Source organism: Heteronotia binoei, chromosome 8 (assembly GCF_032191835.1).
Source record: "Heteronotia binoei isolate CCM8104 ecotype False Entrance Well chromosome 8, APGP_CSIRO_Hbin_v1, whole genome shotgun sequence".
Taxonomy (NCBI): domain Eukaryota; kingdom Metazoa; phylum Chordata; class Lepidosauria; order Squamata; family Gekkonidae; genus Heteronotia; species Heteronotia binoei.
Genome location: NC_083230.1, coordinates 44,157,884 through 44,170,752, shown reverse-complemented (window position 1 = coordinate 44,170,752; position 12,869 = coordinate 44,157,884).

Here is a 12,869-nt window from a genome sequence, read left to right as displayed (position 1 = left end):
TTACTCAGTTCAGACCTCCATCCAAAACTACATTTCTTCACAAGGCTTATGAAGAAAGCTTAGTAATTTTCTTAGTGGAATAACAGTGGTGTTTGAGTAAGTTTATTTCACTACATGCTCTGCTGATTAATAGCAGAAATGTATGAATATTTGGTTATGATCATGAAACTGCTAATAGCCAATCACATGAATTTACTGGGATAATTATACTTTTTTATTCAATAGTAACACCAAGTGAAAATCATTTTAAAGCCTTGTTTTACTGCTTAATATTGTTAACCTGTTATCTTGTACCCACATGTGCTATGTTATCAGAGTGAGCATTGTGTGATGATTAAGTTTAGGAATTAATTAAAAAGTAATTAATTTTATACCTAGCCTGTTTAGCAGAGATATTCACTGAAAATAAACTATTAGATCAAACTCAGTTTTAACCATTTTTATCTTCTACTATTAAATATTCTTGCTACTGATCTTTGTTCATAATTAACCAAAGAGCAACCTGAGTGGCGCCATATCTAAACCATGATAGAAAAACTGAGTGAAACACCATTAAATGAGTTTATAGACTTACTGTGTGATGACTGAAACTCTCAGATGAGAGGGAATTTGATGGCAGTATAGTATCATTACTGTGTGATGACTGAAACTCTTAGATGAGAGGGAATTTGATGGAAGTCGTGACGGCGACTTCCGGAGTTGGAACATGGAGAGTTGAGCTGCTTCTCTCAAGAGGAGCAGACCGGAGCCTCTGTTCTGGGTAGAGAAGGCGACCCCAATGCCTGCTGCCTACTTTTCTCAGTGAGGGAAAAGGCCAAGACGTGCTCAGGAAAATTCTGAGGGGATTTACTTTGGCTGACGAGGAGTCCCAGTGGGGTTCCTTGTAGGCTTTGAAGAGTCCCTGGCGAAGGACATTCCAGCATCTACAGAGGATTTTTGTGGTCATTAAATTGACTTAAATTCATCATGTTTCAAGCTTTCTTTGGACTATTCGAATATCTAAACATTTATCTCTGGCAAGAACAGTGTTAAGAAGGATATACTGGGATGCAAGGTAAGAAGATCTTTATCTATCATTCCGGGACTAAAATCAATCTTATTTGAGATAAAAGATTAAGATTTCGATTTAAGTACAATACTCTAAAGTTGTAAGAAGAGAAGGGGGTAATTTTGGAACTTTTGAAATTTAAGAAACAAAGTTAAAAGTCGAAAAACAATTATTGCTTGGAATATTTGCGGGTTCTGCAAAAAAAACCCATCGTCACTGAGTTGCTGAACTGGAAGATGTCACAGGAAGTGGCATCATACAAGCATTGTGAGATCTCTCAACCATTGAGAACGTGACTTTGTGGCAAGAAAAGCAGGAAGGAGCCATTAGAAGAAGGGAACTTTCAAACCTCCTGGCCTATGACTTGAAAACCATAGAGAAATTGCTGTGGCCATTAAAGGAAGGTCAACAAATTTAAATATTCAAGAAAAAAGACTGAGACTTTAAAAATTAGTGGAGCCGGCAGATATCATGATTACAAAGTGAAACATATTGGATTGGAACATTGGAACTAATTTTGGTGACTTTTTGGTGAAAAGGAAAAAACTTTAAAAAGGGTCTGAAAAATCGCGGTCACCATTTTGGGCATTTTTAAAACTTAAAAAATAATATTTCGATTTAGGAAGCCCTGAGAATGGCGATTTTGGGTTTATTGAAAAGGGCATTTCCTAATCTATAAGATCCTGTGACTTAATTTGAATTTGGTGAGATCGATTTAAGAGCTTATTTTGATAGTGGGAAAACAGCAATGTTTGATCATAAGCCAGCTGTGGTGGAGTGCCTGGCCAGATGGGCAGGGGTGGTTGCTAGGTAAGGCCACCAAGTGGCGGCGTGGGGTGCCCCTCCCATTACCTGTCCTCATCTTCCTGTCCTCCACAGGTGACCGAGGGTACCCGTTGCTGCCTTACCTGCTGACACCGTACCAGGAGAACACGCTCATGGACCGGGCAGCATACAACCAGGCGCACAGGGCCACTTGCATGGTCATTGAGCATGCCTTCGGGCAGCTGAAGTTGAGGTTCCACTGCCTGCACCACACAGGTACCCAACGCAGCATGCAGCCCCTGCCTGTGGCTAAGCTGGTCACTGTGTGCATCATGCTACACAACACTGCCACCCATCAATGCCTGCCAGCCCCCCAGGACCTTCCCCTCCCAGACCCTGGGTCGCTGATGGGGGAGAATGAGGAGGTGGGGGCATGGGCTGCTGCCCAGCAGGACTTTTGGGGGCACTTGCATCGGGAGCGTGTGCGAGCTCACATATGCGCCAGTCGGCACACAGGCAGGGCACCCAGAGATGAGAGCATGCCGTGAGTGCGGCCGCTCACACACCCGGAACACTGCACGCTCTCATGTATGCTGATGCCTCTTGGGCACTTCATTCTATTATTAAACCAGAATTGTCGGGACTACTCTCTGGATCTCTTAAAAAATTCATGTACTTGTTGGAAAAGGTATGGGGAAGACGACGAAATGGTGGGGAGACACAAAAAAGAAACACAGGGTAGAAAAACATAGGGAGGATACCTGGGAACCCCTGTGCAATGCCGAGCATGCCTCAGCAGGGATCCCGCATGCTGTGGCTGTGGGACTGTCAGGCAGGGCACCATGGCAGGCATTCTGTGAGGTGTGAGTGGCCACAGACTCAACTTCCAGCTAAAGCCGGCCGTTGGCAACCAGCAGCCAATGGGGATGATAGCTGCAACTTACACCTCCCCACATGCTCCCTAGGCTGTGCAGGCACACCTTCAAGTCCACAGGATTATCTCATTTGCATATCCAGAAGCCCCTGCGTTGGGCTGAGCAGTCGGGCAGTCGGGTTAGAATGGATAAAAGGAAGTACTTCTTCACTCAAAGGGTGCTTAACATGTGGAATTCACTGCCACAGGAGGTCGTGGTGGCTACAAGCATAGACAGCTTCAAGAGGGGATTGGATAAAAAATATGGAGCAGAGGTCCATGAGTGGCTATTAGCCACAGCATATCATTGGAACTGTCTGGGGCAGTGATGCTCTGTATTCTTAGCGTTTTTTTGGGGGGGGGGCAAAGTGAAAGGGCTTCTAGCCCCACTTGTGAACCTATTGATGGCACTTGCGGTTTTTTTGGTCACTGTGTGACACAGAGTGCTGGACTGGATGGGCCGATGGCCTGATCCAACATGGCTTCTCTTATGTTACCTTGGCATTCCTCAATTATTTTGGCTGCTACTATGACTTCCAGGCCTTGAACTGATATTTTAGCTTTCTGTGGCACGTAAGGGTTCTCATAGAATAATTCGTTTATGCAGCTAAGTATTGTAATGTTGAAAACTTTTTACAGAATCTCTTTAAAATATTCCTAAGTAGAATGTAAAAGTGGGGTAAAGTGTGGAGGGTCTGTAAGTAAACAGGCTATGATTCCATTAGACTGTGATATATTCCCAGTTTGGCATTTTAGTGCTAAACTGGAAACATAGGAAGCAATATCTACAGGGAAAAGACTCAATCAGCTACAGTCAATGACAGTGGTTAATAAAATAACAAATTTAGGTGTCATTGTTTTCTAGAGGATTCTCATAGCTAGAATAAGTGGTATTGGAATGTAAAGATGCTGTGCAATCCTTTCCCAATGTATGATGTGTTATCAAAATGGTCATGCTTTTCTACTCTCTATTATGCATAAAGTCTGGGTGGAGGGGGGATCATGAGTGCGACTTTGCTTTATAGGAAGGGAAGGTGGCATGGTATAGTTCCATCTCAGCAGACGTTGGAAACTAGCAAGGATCTGTACTTGGAAGAGAGTCCACCAAGGAAGACTCTGCAGAGAAGGAGAAGGAGGAGATTGGATTTATACCCTACCCTTTACTCAGAGTTTCAGAGTGGCTTACAATCTCCTTTCCTTTCCCCTCCCTACTGTAAAGTTTTGCCTGTTATTGGTTCAAACAATTCATTCTCACTATGAAGAGTAAAGAGTTCACTGGAATTATATAGAGATCATTGCTTTGTGCTGTAGACAGCCAATGCCAGAATTAATGGGAAAAAGATGGTTACACAATATTATAGTCAAAAATGCATGTGCAAAGTCTTTCCCATCAACCAAGCATGGAAGGTGATACCCAGAGTTATTTAAAATATCAAGGGCAATGGTCAAGTCCTCTTGCTCCATTGCTAGAGCAACACAATAGCTATCTAGCCATGTCTAAAAGCAATCAACTACAAAACATACTACAAAGCAAGCAGCCAGGCGTAGGGTAGCCAACCCCCAAGTGGAGCCTGAAGATCTCCTGGGATCACAGCTGAACTCCAGACAACAATTCTCTCTCCCTATCCTGGAGAAAATAACTGGAGGGTGGACTCTATGGCATTCTATTCACCTGAGGCCTCTCCTTTTCCTGATAAAAGCAGCCTGGGTTGCCTAGCAACAGCCTCTGGCTAGTATTTCCCAGGCAGAAGCAAGGGCCTCTAAGGAAACACTCCCAGTGGGGCTTGACCTTCCTGGCTATTTATGTGACCTTTGGAGGCTGTGTGTACTGGGAGGTCTTTTGTGAAGCCACAGTAGCTCTGCAGCCCTTTCTGAGACCGTTTGACAGAGAGGACTCAGAGAAGAGTTGGAGATGTGGCTGTCTTTGAGGTAAGACTGCTTTTGGCAGTTTGTTCAACATTCCTGGGCCTGCAGTAGGCGGGGGAGAGCAGAGTCAGCCAATGCAAGGCCAGAGGAGGTGACAGATGTGTGATGAGGCATTGTTGATGCTCCACAGGCCAACCCAGTCCCAATGAATCATTTTGCCACCACAACATGTGTTTTATTACTAAAGGATTAATCATTCCATTTCATGGTGGAAATCTTTCAAAGGCTCCCAGCAGACACCTGGCAAAAGCCTTACATCAATAGGTAATTCTGTGTTTTCCTAAGTGCAGGCATGAACCAAAGCCCTTTGAAGTCAATGGAAAAACCCAACGAATCCTTTAGGAGTTCAACACATTTTAAACCCAACTGATGCAATGCACCTGTATTTATTGACTCAGCACTTTTAATCAATTACATCTTTGACTGTGATCCACAGTTCCCTGAGCTATTATTCTTACTTCAGGCATTCCAGGTGCTGCTTTTCAATGTTAATTCTGATTCTTATTCCCATTCTCTCTTTCCAATTTATTTAATATGGATGGTTGTCTTCCCTGAAAGTCAACTGCTACTTTTACAATAGCTAAGAAGCTTTCTTTTTAATTAAAAGTAGTTTAAAATATATTTGATGAGAGTGATGCAACTTAATTATCATTCTTATTTTAAAGTCTATCAAGCACAGTTTCTCTATAACTTTAGATTTCTCTTCAGATTATATTGTGTCTGCTTAAAGATTCTTTTAAAGTCTCCTGTATTAATCATAGTTGCCTGATTCCCTGTTAAATCTTTTGGAGTCAAATCAATTGAAGCTATCATCTTCTCCACTGAAATAGATTTCAGTGCTAATGAAAATTTTTCAGCCTCATTTTAAGGGACTGACTCTTTTTTACTCTTTATGGCACATGTTACAACTCATTTTTATATTTCTAATATGATTAATTATGGGCCTGTTCTCATTCTTCTTTTGATTGCTAATGAGGTTTTCAGATCCTTTCCACTCTCTGATGTCATTTTCCATTGCCAATTTACTATCATTCTTATTTACATACTGTATCAGAAGTCATAAAATTACCTATAAAACTTTTTAGAACTGTATTTCAGCCTTTAAAGTAGATGCTCAGTTACTCTTCATTAATTCTGTCCTCACTGGGTCAGAATATTAAGTTGCTATTATGCTGCTTCTTCAGCATTGATACAATTTTCAAACATCACATTTGGTGAAAGCAATAGCCTTCTTACTATGAACATGTGCATTATCAGTCAGAACAACACAAGGAACTTGGATCTGCTTTACTGATAATGTGACAAATAGTAAGGGATGGTTAAGACCAGTGTTGCCTCTAAGCTACAGAGTTTTGTCAGCAAAAATTTTAGTTTGTGAGCTATTGGCATTAAAGTTGTTAGCTACTGCATACATTATTGTGCTCTGGGTCCATTTTTCCTGAGCTAAGACAAAAATATGTGAGCCGGAGGCTACAAATCTGTGAGCTAGCTCACACTGACTCAGCTTAGAGGGAACACTGGTTAAGACAATGGACCAGAATATAGAGGATAGAAAGATTTTTTTGGTCACTTTTAAGGGCCTTCAGATTCGTTTATCTCTTTTCTTATCTGTTTTAGATATTGAAAACATACCTCTACTTAGTTTTGAAGAGGTAAACCACATATATCGTCCAGTATATGTGGAACCCAGAACCCCACAATGAAGACACTTGAGAGAGAGGTTGGCTTAAATAAAGTCGCAACTTCTGCAAGTCAAAATTTTTTATATAAAAACTAGATAATAAATGGGAACAAAATAGCTGCATGTAGCATTTTCCTGTGGAGGGGAATTTATTCTTCTAAAAGTCACTTTTTGAATTATAGCAACTACTGATTCATTTTAAAAGAGGGTCTTTTCATTCATTTTTCTTTGAAATATATGAATTATTTTGTGACCAGTCCTGGCAGTTATTTTATATTACACTAGGTGATTGGGATGCTTGAAAAGACACTGCCTGGCTCTCAGGTTCTCAGGGGTTACAGGGTGAAATTCTGAAAATTTTCAGAATCTTCCTTCCTACCCCTCCCTACCTTTAATTCTCTTTAATAAAAAAGGAATTGATTAGAAATTGACTCTAAAATCCAAAGGGGGGGGGGGGCAGGAAGAGATTATTGGATTTTAGAATTGGATAAAGAGGAATGTCTCTAAACCACAGTGGCTGCTTGTGCTGTTCCGGAATTGCTTGCATGAAAAATAAAATGGTTCTGTGTTTGTACAAGAGGTTTCACATGCCCTTACATGAACTTTTGGGCAGACAGAAAAACACATTTGATGTTAGTTTAACTTTTCTGTGAAGATAGATCAAGATGTGTAGCCATGTTAGTCTGTCTGTAGTAGCAGAAAAAAAGCAAAAATTATGGCAGGGTGTGAGCTTTCATGAGTCACTGCTCACTCATGAAAACTCATCCTCTGCCACAGATTTTGTTAGTCGTCAAGGTGCTACTAGATTCTACTCTTTTCCATGAAATGTGCTAACAATAAGTGTAAGCTGGTCCTCCCATAAGTGGAAGACATCTTCCATATATGGAAGGTCATATCTGTATCCAACCTCCAAAGCCCTTTTTACCTCTTTCAGCCCTTTGTGCAATGTGAGTATTCAATATATATTTAGGTGAACCATCGAAGATCTTATCTCAACTTAACTTGGACAACTGCACTCTAACTCTATTCACCTAACCATTGTTTGTTCTGTTCTTGGATAATTAAAGCTAACAGGCATATCAATTTAGTGTCATCCGCAAACATAGCCACATCACTGCTTACTCCCAAATATTAAAGAAGAAGTTAAAGAGCATGGGAGCCAGTACCAAGCCCTGCGGTACCCCACTGCTTACCACCCTCCACTGTGAAAAGTGCCCATTTATACTCACTCTCTGCTTCCTATTAATTAGCCAGTTTTTGATCCACAAGAGGACTTGTCCTTTCACCCCATGACTCTCAAGCTTACTAAGGAGCCTTTGATGAGGAACTTTACCAAAAGCCTTCTGGAAGTCAAGGTAAACAACATCTATTGGGTCCCCTTTGTCCACATGTTTGCTCACTCCCTCAAAGCACTCTAACAGGTTAGTGAGACAAGATCTTTCCTTACAGAACCCATTTCTTGCTTCTTCATAGAAAGCAATTGTTTTCTAATTTCATTTAAACATTTTGCCTTGGACAGGTCCTTCAGTGACAGGGATAGGCATAAGCCTAACTAATTTGGCTTGGTTTGGGGTTTGGTGTGGTCCCCAAACTGAATCCTGAACCAAGGCAAAAGGCCCCAAACTAAACCAGTGAGTTCAGTTCCCCTTTCTCCCAGCCATGGCTTGTCACAGCTGGGAGGAAGAAGGGGATCACTCAAGAAGGGTTAAATGGCTGACAGTTTCACTTCCTCTGTTTCAATGGTGGTGGGGAGAGTGAAAACAATGGGTTTAATGGCTCACAGCCATTTAAACCTAACAGCTGCTTTCCCTTGCTTCAAAGAATCTTATTTTGGGGATGGGGACAGAGGTGGATCTGGTGCATTACAGACATAGTGCCATGGTCAGACCACTTCACCTTTAAGGCCTGGGTGAACATCCCAAACCCTCCCTGTTTAGGCGGTGAGCTGCTTTATGCTTGCCCATGGAGATTTATGGATTCTAATGGTTTCCAAATGCTCTACAGGAGTTGATACCCACTGGTGATTTGCTAGATGAGGTGATGGAAGACTGGCAAAGCTGCCTTTCTGAAGCCACTGATGCAATTGCTCCTCAGCATCCTCTCCACTGCCATGCCAAACTAGCTCCCAGAGCTACTGAGGATGAAATGGGAACTAAGATGGCTTGATCAAGGGTGGCAATGTACTCACAAGGAAGCTACAAAAGCATCTTATAGGTCATTTATGAAAAACTATGAGATGAGTGAAGGATACAAAGCAGGAATTCTATGCAGCTACCATTGCATCTGTGAGCTCATGCCCAGCCACTTAGAACAGTTAGATGGCACTCAGCTGTATCTATTAATCAATGGCCAGCCAGACTTAGCCCCAGACACCCTGAACCAGATCCTGGTTGGTTGCAGCAAAGTTGGCTGAAGACAGAGGTCCTGTACCTGAACTGCAGGAGTTTAGATATGGAAATCCCAGCCCTGGGTGGAGTACCACTGACCACAGTGCCCAGGTTTCAAAGTCCAGGAGTGATACAGGATGCCTCACTATTGATGAAGGCCCAGGTCACAGCAGTCACCAAATCAGCCTTCTTTCATCTTTGGCAGTTTTGGCAATTAGTCCCCTACCTCTCCTCCTGCAACTGAACTACAGTGATCTATGCAACTGTCACTTCCAGACTGGGCTATTTTAACTCAACAACAACAGCAACCTGAATTGGCATAACAGCATAAATGTGCACAATCAGCAAGGAGGAAAACATCAATTACCCCAGCATTTGAAACATTCCTCTCCTCTTAGAAGCACAGCACAGAAATTTAGTCACAGTCTCAGTGATCTCAAGGTTATGAGTGGATGACAGGAAGAGAGCCTTACAACCATCAGATTGTCCTTCATGACTTTGAAGAAGAGGATCTAAGTAAATGGCATGAATATCACAATAAAATGTACAGTGCAGGAGAATATGTTTAGTACTTTCTGTATCCCTCAAACTACAAACACAAAACATGTTGGAGTATGGAATTTTCTTGAAGCTCCCATACTACACAGCAAAAGGAAGGAGATTAAAATGAGCTAACATGAAGGTTCTACAAAAGGTAGGGGAAGTCAAGCAAGAAAGATACTCTGCCAAGGTGCCACTGGAGAAGATCCCTCGCCTCAAAGGGAAGCATCTGCTAAAGGCAAGGCTTCTGAGTTTTTGCTTCTGAGCAGTTGGGTTAGAATGGATAAAAGGAAGTACTTCTTCACCCAAAGGGTGATTAACATATGGACTTCACTGCCATAGGAGGTGGTGGCAGCTGCAAGCATAGCCAGCTTCAAGAGGGGATTGGATAAACATATGGAGCAGAGGTCCATCAGTGGCTATTAGCCACCGTGTACTGTTGGAACTCTCTGTCTGGGGCAGTGATGCCCTGTATTCTTGGTACTTGTCCTGGCCCCAGTGATAGACCTCCTGATGCCACTTTTTTTGGGTTTTTTGCAACTGTATGACACAGAGTGTTAGACTGGATGGGCCATTGGCCTTATCCAACATGGCTTCTCTTAGGATCTTACATTCTTATAATGACTAAAGGGAAAGGCACTATATTTATAAATAGCAGTGCTTGAGAGCAAAATCAGGAGAAGGCCTTAGTTTCTATATTGTATTTGTTGGCTTTGTGTAAAACAGGCTGCTGGACTAGATGTAAGATTAGACTGATCCAACAGGGCTAGTCTTACTTTCTTATGCTTTTCCTCATTTCTCTATTAAACCTTTGGTTATCATAATCCATTATCATGTAATGCCTCAAAATGATAACAAGAAAACACCATTTGGATGTCCAAAAAACGAGCTGAAGTATACTGTAAGAACAGCACCTACAGTCTTCAAAATTCCTTCCTCCTCCTTAGTAGAACTTATGATGCAACTTAGTAGAATTTATGGTGCAATCCAAGGCAAAGTTACCCTGGTCTTGGCCCACTTAAATGAGTGGATTTAGGTTGAAATAACTCTGCAAATGATTGCACTGTTAGCCTACAAGCCTAAATGCACTTTCCTGGGAGTAAGCCCTACTGAATAGCATGACTTACTTTTGAGTGGACCTGCTGGGGATAGCACCCTTAATCGTGGAACAATGTGATGTTTATATTTCCTTGACTCTGCTCCATATTATTGTTTGGCGTGGGCTGGGGCAGGAAATATTGAATACATGGAAACACTGAAATTAGAAAGTTCTAATTAAATAGTGTCCTATCTCTCCAGACTTTTTTGTTATTGGCTGTTCTCATTGCATCATCTACATTATATAGCAAATGATCATAACTGAAATTATAACAACTATAATGAAAGACCTTTTATTATTTATGTCAATGTAACTATGGTATGGAAATAAACTTTAGGGATCTTTTTTGTTGCACAGAAAATGAACCTAAAGTCATGCTTTGACAATACACTCCGCTAGATAGTATGCCTCAGCAGAATAATCGAAGTTTGGCATAATGAACTATTACACAAGAAATTCCGAGGCATGAAGCAGATGCTTCATGCTTTTATGTGAGGTTTTTTTTTTTGGGTTCAGCAGTTGCAGAAAACATCAAAATTATGCTGGCTTTCTTGTGCAGGGCTTCCTGCTGTTTACAGACATGATTCATGTATTCTTCCATCCAATTATACTTAACATTTGTCCTGATTTTGTGCCATAGTCTTAACGATGCTATAAATCTCAGAATCCTTTATAGAACTGTGTGTTGGTGGCTGGCCTTCCCTCAGAGTAGAGTTTGGCTTCTGATGCATGCCTCTTTAGGGTTCAAACTTTGTGTAAATAGTTATACAGAAACAGAAAAATAAGGTAATATTTAAAATCTCACAGTAATGTGATATACAGAAATATCCCAGTACCTCTGAGTTTAGCTGAGATGCGTATCTACAAGACTTGGAGTGTTTTTATCCTATTTTAGATCTATCTGGAACAACAGGCAAGGAGTTTGCAAATGTAAGCGCAAAAAGACCATAATCCTAGAACCAGTTGTCACTATTGGGGCCTCTGAGAAAGAGCATCTGATAAGTTGAATAACGAGACTCATATTCTCTGCCTGATCTACTGTGGCTGTACACAGGGCTGGCCCTTGACCTAGGCAAACCAGGTGGCTGCCTGGGGCGTGGCCTTGGCAAGGGTGCCAGTGTGAGCCCTGGAATGATCTTCCCACCTGCCCTCACCTCCGTGGCGAGGGAAATACCAGTGAAAGTGGCTGTGGGGGAGCTGCACATCTGCACTGCAGACCCCACCTCAGAGCTGCATGTCACTCTGCTGGCTGCATCAGATGCAGGGGTGGAGCTAGGGCAGCCTCACAGCACCTCCACAGCAAAGGCACATGGCTGCTTCCCGCCACTTTCAGAGGGGGGCGCCCCACCTCGAGCCGCTGCTGGTGTACACAACCCCAATTTCTGCAACCACACTAGGAAAGGAAAGGTCCCCTATGCAAGCACCAGTCGTTTCCAACTCTGGGGTGACATTGCTTTCACAACAGACTTTTCACAACATTGCTTTCATGGCAGACTTTTTATGGGGTGGTTTGCCATTGCCTTCCGCACTAGACTAGCAACCACACTAGACTGAATACTAAATGTGGGAGTACAGATAAAATGGGAAGAGGTAATTATACCTGCCTTTGTGAATTTTTGAGGAAAAAATCTAGGAGAAAAATCAGCTAATTATTGAACAAGACAGGTTAACCTGTTCTATAGTTTCAAAGACAACAAATGCTATACATAATACTTTTCAGCTGATGACCAAGGTCTGCCTGTATTGGAAACCACATATAGTGGCATGAGGCTGGAATAACTGAGACTTCACCAGTGTAATAATCTGTGTATTATGCATAATCATAAGCATCAGTTACCAAGCTTTTCTCTAACTCATGTGATATAAAAAAGGTCTCTCTTATGGTTCTCAAAGTTCTTTTCTTTCTGCTCCAGGTTTTTCCCCCCAACAAACATATTGAAATTTACATTAAATAATGTATTCCTTATGTTTCTTCAAAGGAATGTATGTTTAGTGTGTATAGAAGTCTGCAGAAGTTTATAAAGTACATTTTCATTGTGGAAAGGAGAGTGCTGAAGAGACAAAACAGAGATTTATTGAAGAGTTATATAGAATTTAAAGCTGATCAAGCCAGTAGGAGCTATTGAATATTTAATAGGACTGTGGACTAAAACCCTGTAGATTTTGATGGATAATTATATATTTTGCCAGCTCCTTGGTTTTAGCTACTCTGTGAAGTTCTGTACTTAGGGTATGATGGAGAGAAAGTTAGGTGTGCCTAAGCTTTGTTGAAATCAATGAGATTTAAGTATTTAACATTAAGTTTAAATTCCACTTATCTCTTTGAGATGTAGATATACCTATTGAGTTTCACCACAAAAATATAATTATCTACTACATTCTTTCTGAAGAATCACAAATCATATGAGGAATTTTTAATTTTTAAAACATTTGGATTTCCCCCCTTATGGAAATAGCACTATAACAATGTAATAGGAAGCAGGTTGAGGTGCTCACTTTCCCAAAGTTCC